The sequence below is a fragment of the Patagioenas fasciata genome, chromosome 6 (genome assembly GCF_037038585.1).
Source record: "Patagioenas fasciata isolate bPatFas1 chromosome 6, bPatFas1.hap1, whole genome shotgun sequence".
Taxonomy (NCBI): Eukaryota; Metazoa; Chordata; class Aves; order Columbiformes; family Columbidae; genus Patagioenas; species Patagioenas fasciata.
This window is the reverse complement of record NC_092525.1, coordinates 46,705,002-46,711,617: the sequence shown is the minus strand read 5'-3', so window position 1 is coordinate 46,711,617 and position 6,616 is coordinate 46,705,002. Positions and strand designations below refer to the sequence as shown.

The 6,616-nt window shown below is 58.2% G+C and overlaps 1 pseudogene; it reads right to left on the bottom strand.

Annotated features, from left to right (window-relative positions):
- Positions 1–1,687: 1,687 nt before the first annotated feature.
- Positions 1,688–6,259, bottom strand: LOC136116261 (coiled-coil domain-containing protein 42-like; annotated as a pseudogene).
- Positions 6,260–6,616: the final 357 nt, after the last annotated feature.

Here is a 6,616-nt window from a genome sequence, read left to right as displayed (position 1 = left end):
AGGCACCGCTGTCCCATCGCACTCACTTCCTAATCCCAGCGGCATCGTCACGCTCTGGCTGCAGCGCCTTCTGGAGCTGCCCGCTGAGGCTCTTCCACCGCTCCTCCTGCTGCTCCCGGAACGCCCCCAGCTCCCGGCGGTCCAGCTGTGGACGGGTGACACCCTCAGCCATCTACCCCAGGATGGGACATGGCGGTCCCCAGGGGGACAGCCGGGAGGGGGCACCCTCGCAAGGATGCTGCCTCAGGCTGCCAGGCCCCCAAGGTGCCAGTTCTGCGTAGAGGGGACGAGCCCTCACCTTGCAGTCCATCTGTCTCTGCAGCTCTTTCTGGAACCGGTGCCAGCCCTCCTCCTGGCCCGTCACCCGGCTCGTCACCTCCTCCACCGCCTTGTTCAGCCGCTCCTCGCACGCCTCAAACTGGCTGCGACTGACTTTGTCAGCCAGGGCGGCTTTGTCTGCTTTCTAGCAACGGGGAAAGGCAGGAGAGCGGTGGGGACAGGATCCAGGGACAACGCGAGAGGGAGAAGTGGCTACGTGGCCCTGTTCACCCTATCACCCCCGTGGGGTTGCTCCCACCAGCCAAAGGCACTCGGGGTCACAGAGGGACCTGGCAAGGGACCCGCAGCCGGGCTGGAAATCCTCCCTCCCCCTGGTTGGTTCTGCCAGCCGGCACCCAAGGGACAAGGGGCGTTTGTCACCCTGCCCGGGACACCCTTGGCTGGCACCAGGGCCCCTCGAGCCCCTACCTCATCGATTCTCAGCACCAGCAGCTGCTCCTTGTCTGCTTTCTGCTTCTTGAGCCTCTCCAGGGCCTGGGACAGAGCCTCCCAAGGCAGACAGCAGCCCGTAACACCACGGCAGGGTCGGAGCTGCCCCCCGGCCAGCCGAGCACCCCCTGCCTCCCCTCCCCACCCCATCAGAAACCTCCAGGAAAGGCATCGGGAAGCTGTGCAGGGCTGCGAGCAGGGTGGCAGGGGGACAGATCCCTTGGGGTCCCAGCCTGGGCTCTGGCTGCGGGTTACAGCCACCCACCTTGATGTCCTTCTGCTCCTGCTGGCCATCCTGCTGGAGGTTTGCAAGGGCTGAGCTGAACTTCTCGTAGTCCTCTTGGAGCTGCATGATGCTGGCCTGGAGGCACTTGAGCTGCTCGTCCTGCTGCAGGGACTAAGAGGACAAGGCGGTGCTGAGCCAGGGGGTGGCTGCCCCGCGGGGACAGACCCAGGGTATTTTGGCTGGTGGCTGCGGGCTCTCAGTGCAAGCAGGACATTTGCTCCAAGGCTTTAGTTCCCTTCCACGCTGCTGACTCCCACAAGCCAATTAGGGGGGCAGCGAGGGGCTCCCCCACGTTACAGCAAAGCAGAAATGTTGCTTTTTCCATGCGAGACACGGAACCTGACACACCAATGGGATGTTCACAGAGTTCGCTTTATTGTCGGACCGGGCTGGCTTTATAGCAAAGCTGCCCTGTCCACGCGCCTTACAACAACGTGATTGGTTGTAACTCGTGCTATACAATAACATGATAGGCTGCATGTACTGTCCAGCGCTCTGCACGCATGTGTTCAGCGATTGCTCACTCATTATTACCTTCTAATGGTGCTCCTTCAGTTTCTTTTGCCTCTGGCTTCACCTCTCAGCCAGGCTGGGGACAACCCCATCCCCCGGGGCAGGGGGGCGGCTCTGCCACTACAAATGTCTGTTGGAAGCTTGGCTCCTGGATGATTTCTGCACCTCTTGCCCTTAATGCTCGCGCTTAGCTGCTCGCCGGTGGCTCTCCATGCCCTTCCGTTTCACCTCCGTAACGATGCCTTTGAGGTCCAGGACAGACTGCTGAATCTAAGGTAGGGAAGAGAGATGGTAGAGGTCACAGCAAGGGTGGGAACAGGAGGCAGAGAGGAGCCCATTGGCCCTTTTGGAGTGCAAATTTCACCAACCAAAGTGAGCAGGAGGATGAAGGCAATTGCCCTGCTGGATCTGCACCACCACAATGGGCTTTTACAGGTGACTCAGAGGGGTGAATGAAGCCAGACTATAGCCATGGGTGGATCTGCACCCCCTGCCCCAGCCTGCCCAGCTCCCAACAGGCACCCACCCCCTGCTCTGCCTCCTGGGACGAGACAGGTTTGCCTGGTGTCCTCCGCCCATTCCCCATGCCCAAGAGACAGCCCAGGGGGAAAGGGAAGTGTCTGTTGGGCACCTTGATTTCTCTGGGCTTTCCCCTCCCTTTGGGCAGCTGAGGGTCATTACTGCTCCTCTTTCTGGGCAGGGAGGGGGTCTGGCTTGGTTCTACCATGTCCAGCTGTCTGAGGCTGTCATCCTCCGGCACATGCACTTTGGCTTTCAGCTGCGTGTTCACGCACTGGAAGAGGTTGTGGACGGCCATCTTCATCGTCGTCAGCATCAGGGCATTCTTGGCATTCCTGTTCTGGATGTCGGACCAGCGAGCAGTCTGAGGAGGGGAGGAGAAGAAGAGACACACAGCATGGTGATATGTCCCAGCAAAGATGCTGCTTCAGTGCTGGAGAGCCTGGCTTCCACACTCCTTTGTTTTGCTAGGAAGAACCTGTCCTCACCCAGGGCTATGCTGGAGCTGGTTCAGCTTGGTGTGGTGGAAGCAGATCCAGGAACTACCACAGCTGCTCCTTGAGCAGCCCCATCTCTCTGCCAGCTCCTGCACCCCTCCTTCTAGTGGGTCCTCCAGATACCCCAATAGTTGACACCCTGGGGGCAGCGCATCCCACCACCACCTGCCCAGACCACGCGCTTTCCAGCTTTGCCTGGTGGGACTCAACTCCTGCAGCCTGGAGTATCCAGGAAGGGAATTTGGCAAGGCCCCCTCAGAGTGATGCAAAGGGAACAGAGGCCAGCAGAGCTGCGCGCGTTTCTACACATTCATGTGCCTTGGTACAGCCCAGATGACCACCAGTTGGGTCATTGTTGGACTGGGAAGGAGAGAGGAGAAGGGGTGAGCCCTGGTGTGCAGATGCTGTGCAAAGGATGAAAACAAATAAAAAAATCAGCAACACCAGCTTCACTCTGAGGCCCGAGCCATGAACAGTGGAGACCACGAGATGGTCCACACTGAAGCCCCATGACAGGGATGATACTGCAAGGAATGGTGAATGGAAATGAGTCTGACCAGGCTACACAAACCCAACAGGCGTGTGATGGAGCAAGCTTGGGGTCTGTGCCGAGGCAAACCTCCCCAAGGACTGGGTAGCAGATCTCTTTTGACTGTGAGTTCAAACAAGAAGGGAAAGATCCTGGCGGTTTTGTGAGGGCCTTGTTTTAAGCCCTGACATAACCTGCTCCAGACCTGGTCTGTCATTTGTCATTCTGCACCCCCTGCTGCAGGGATGAAATGAGGCATCTCCTCCAATTACAAAGTCTGCCACTGTGCCTTGCCATGACCCTGTGGCTTCACCCAGCCAGGCCTTGGAGATCTTCCCCTGCCCATCCCGCAGTTCCTCACCCAGAAGCGGACATCACTTTGAGCCTGCACAAAACGTCGCTGGAGCTGCTCCAGCTCATTTCGGCACTGCAGGATCTCAGCTGCTTTCTCTGCCTCGTACTGATCCAGGAGCACCTTGGCTTGCTCCATCATTTCCCTGTCCTTCTCTTGGGACTGCTGCAGGTCCTTGCGCGTCCTCACCAGCAGTTTGTAGCGGGAAATGACGTCCTGGATGTCCTCAAACTGCAGCACAAGGATCCTGGGTTTAGTAACGTCCCTGCCCTCCCCTCATGACTGCAAGTCTCGTGCTGTTTGGCACCCTGTCCTGACCAGGGACAACACCTCCCCCAGCTGAAAGATTTCCCCTCTTGGCGATCCTGCTGCCCCAGTTGGTTTGTGAGCGTCGCCACATTCCCTGTTTGATGGCCCCATTGTGCTGGTCCCAGAGCTGCCACTGCCAGCAGCAAGGGGAGATGTTGTACCACCCCCCAGTGCTCTGATAGGAAACAAAGCACAAGTGCAGCTGCCAGGGCCAAGTCACCCAGCCATGGGAGTGGGGCAGCCGGGCCGCAGGAGTGCAAGCGATGCAGGGAGGGACGCCCGCACACCCTTGAGAGAAGGCTCAGCTTTCCCGACAGCTGCCTGGGCTCCCATTCTTGGGCAGCTTGGCCCTTCTCCCAAACCATCCATGTCACGTGAAACAGTGACACAAAGGGGTCCCCATGCCCCTCAGCTCTGTGCTGTTCCCCCTGCTAACACTTTTTCTTGGGTTTTCTCAAGCCTTCATCTCCTTTTCTGCTTTTCCTCCCCTCACTCTGGTCCCCTTGGCTCACCTGGCTTGCAGGGAACCTCCTCCCATCCCACCTGAGGTCTCTGGGTTTGACCAAGTGTCATGATTTCCCTGGACTTGCCTTATCTCCTCCAGGTTTAACATCCACATACAGCCCTCCCTGAGGCCATGATCTGTCTCTCATGTCCAAACTCACCTGTGGGGAGATCTTCACCACATCCTCCAGGTAGTTTTTGAAGATGGAGTGCTTCTGCACTTGGCTGCTGAGCTTCTGGTGTTCCTTTTTCAGGGCTTTGAGTTTCTTCTTAGCCCTCAAAAGCTCCATCTCCTTTTGTGTTTTCTCCTCTCTTTCTCTCACGGCTTTCTTCAGAGCTTGGACTCGCAGCTGATCATCTTCCTAGTGATGTTTCCCCCACCAATACACACACACACAAAAGGAAAGGAAGGCAAGGGCAGATGGAGCTGGGTCACCCAGCAGCACTGGGAGGAGATACACTCACAGGTGACAGAGCAGTGCTGCAGCACCCTGGGGAACATCTTCCCTCCCTGTTCAACATGGCGTGGTACAGGCCTGCCCTGGGAGTTTGCTTCCAGAGCTCCAAAATACAGACTCTGCAGCAAACTGTTCTCAGGGAGAGAAGAATCCTGAGAGTTCGCACTGTGACGGATACGGCCTCGCCTGAAAGTTCACCTCTGGAGCTCGAGACACAGACTCCAGAGTGAACGGTTATCAGGGTGCAGGCTCCTGGAGAGAAGGTCAGCAGTGTTCGGCTTGACATATTTCCCCCACGCAGTGAATAACAGAGTGAACCTGCCACCGAACTCTTCCACGTCGCACTTCTCTTTGAGACATCTAAGCATTGTTCTGCAGTAAGCAGAACCCTAAATTTCGCCCCCACAACACATGGCCACCCCTCTTGCACTGACCCTTGGCTCTTGGAGACAGGCACCTGGGACAGAACTCTGCTTTTCAGACCTACTGGGATCTGCCCTTGGGAGTCACCTGGGTGTCAACAGTGGGGACAGGCTGAGATCCTTCTTGGGGGATGTTTGGGGCCCTCAGGAGATCACACTGGTACTGGACAAGCTCCCTGCTGCCCAAGCGCTATCAGGGCTTTCCCCATCTGCAGTACAAACCCCCATGCCCTGCCAGTCCTGTTCCTCACCCCGCCAGGCTCAAGGGAGGCTTGGACAGAAGTGCTGGCCCAAGACTGTCTCCCCAGGGGAGGTGAGAAGGTGGCGCTGTGGCTCAGGGTCACGTCCGCGGAGCTGATCAGGAGCAGGCGTACCTTTAACCTCCTCATAGATTTCTCCATGTAGCTTTTCAGCTGGTCCTTCTTGGCATGGAGTTCCCTCCACCGGCGGGCTATGTCAGCCATCTTCTCCTTGAAGGCCTGGCAGCACCAGAGTGAGCGTGACGTGGCCGCCCGCACCCGGAGCCACTCACCTGCCCGTTGCTGCCCTCCAACAAAACACAACACCCCTACCATGCCCCAGCACCCTCCCATCTTTCTCACCTCTCGCTTCTCTTCCAGAGCCTTTTGCACCTGTTTGGCTTCTTTCCTCTTCTCCTGGAGGTGAACAAATGGAGACAGGGAGCCCTCCTCTGTCAGCCTGTGTTTCCTGCCACACAAGTTTCCATCAAGGTTACACGCTGGGTCTGGTGCCTGGGCAGGGTGCTGGACTGTGTCCAGAGTGGGATGACGGGCCAGAGCAACCCAGCACCATCTCAGATCCCGTCTGGCAGCACGGCATCCCCAGCACGGAACCCTCTGACAAAGCAAGGGGGGTCACAGGGAGGAACAGGGCTGGGCAAGGGAGGGAGGAGAGGAGACTGAAGCGGTGGAGATCGGGGAGTTTGCCATCGTGGGGGAAGGAGGGATGGAGGAAACAGGAGAAGAGGATGGAGGGCATGGAGGTGGGTGGAGGAGTCCCCTCACCTGAGCAAGGGCAGGAGGTTCTGCCTGTACTGCTTGAGGAAATAGGCCGGCAGGTCCTCCTCATCTTTGGCGGTCATCGCTTCAGCCACCAGCAGGGCCCAGAAAGCCCAGGTCCTCCTGGCACTGCTGCTCTACCGGGTCACCCAGGAACTGCTCTGCAAGCCTGGGAGAGACAGCCAGGCAGGGGATGAGCCCCTGGGTGCCTCTTCCCTCTGCTTTCCCAGGACCTTCCTCGCCTCGGTCCTGCCTGTAGCCACCAGCTGCTGGTGCCCAGCTGGTGTGGAATGGTTGCCAGGAGCAGCTGCATTATGCTCCGGTGGTTCCTTGGCAACCAAAGCGGGTGATGCCCGCTCACCGGCGAGGGGGACTGACCACTGTGTCCAGCACCAGGACCCTTCAGCACTGAAGGAAATCTGAACAAATGCAGATTTCTT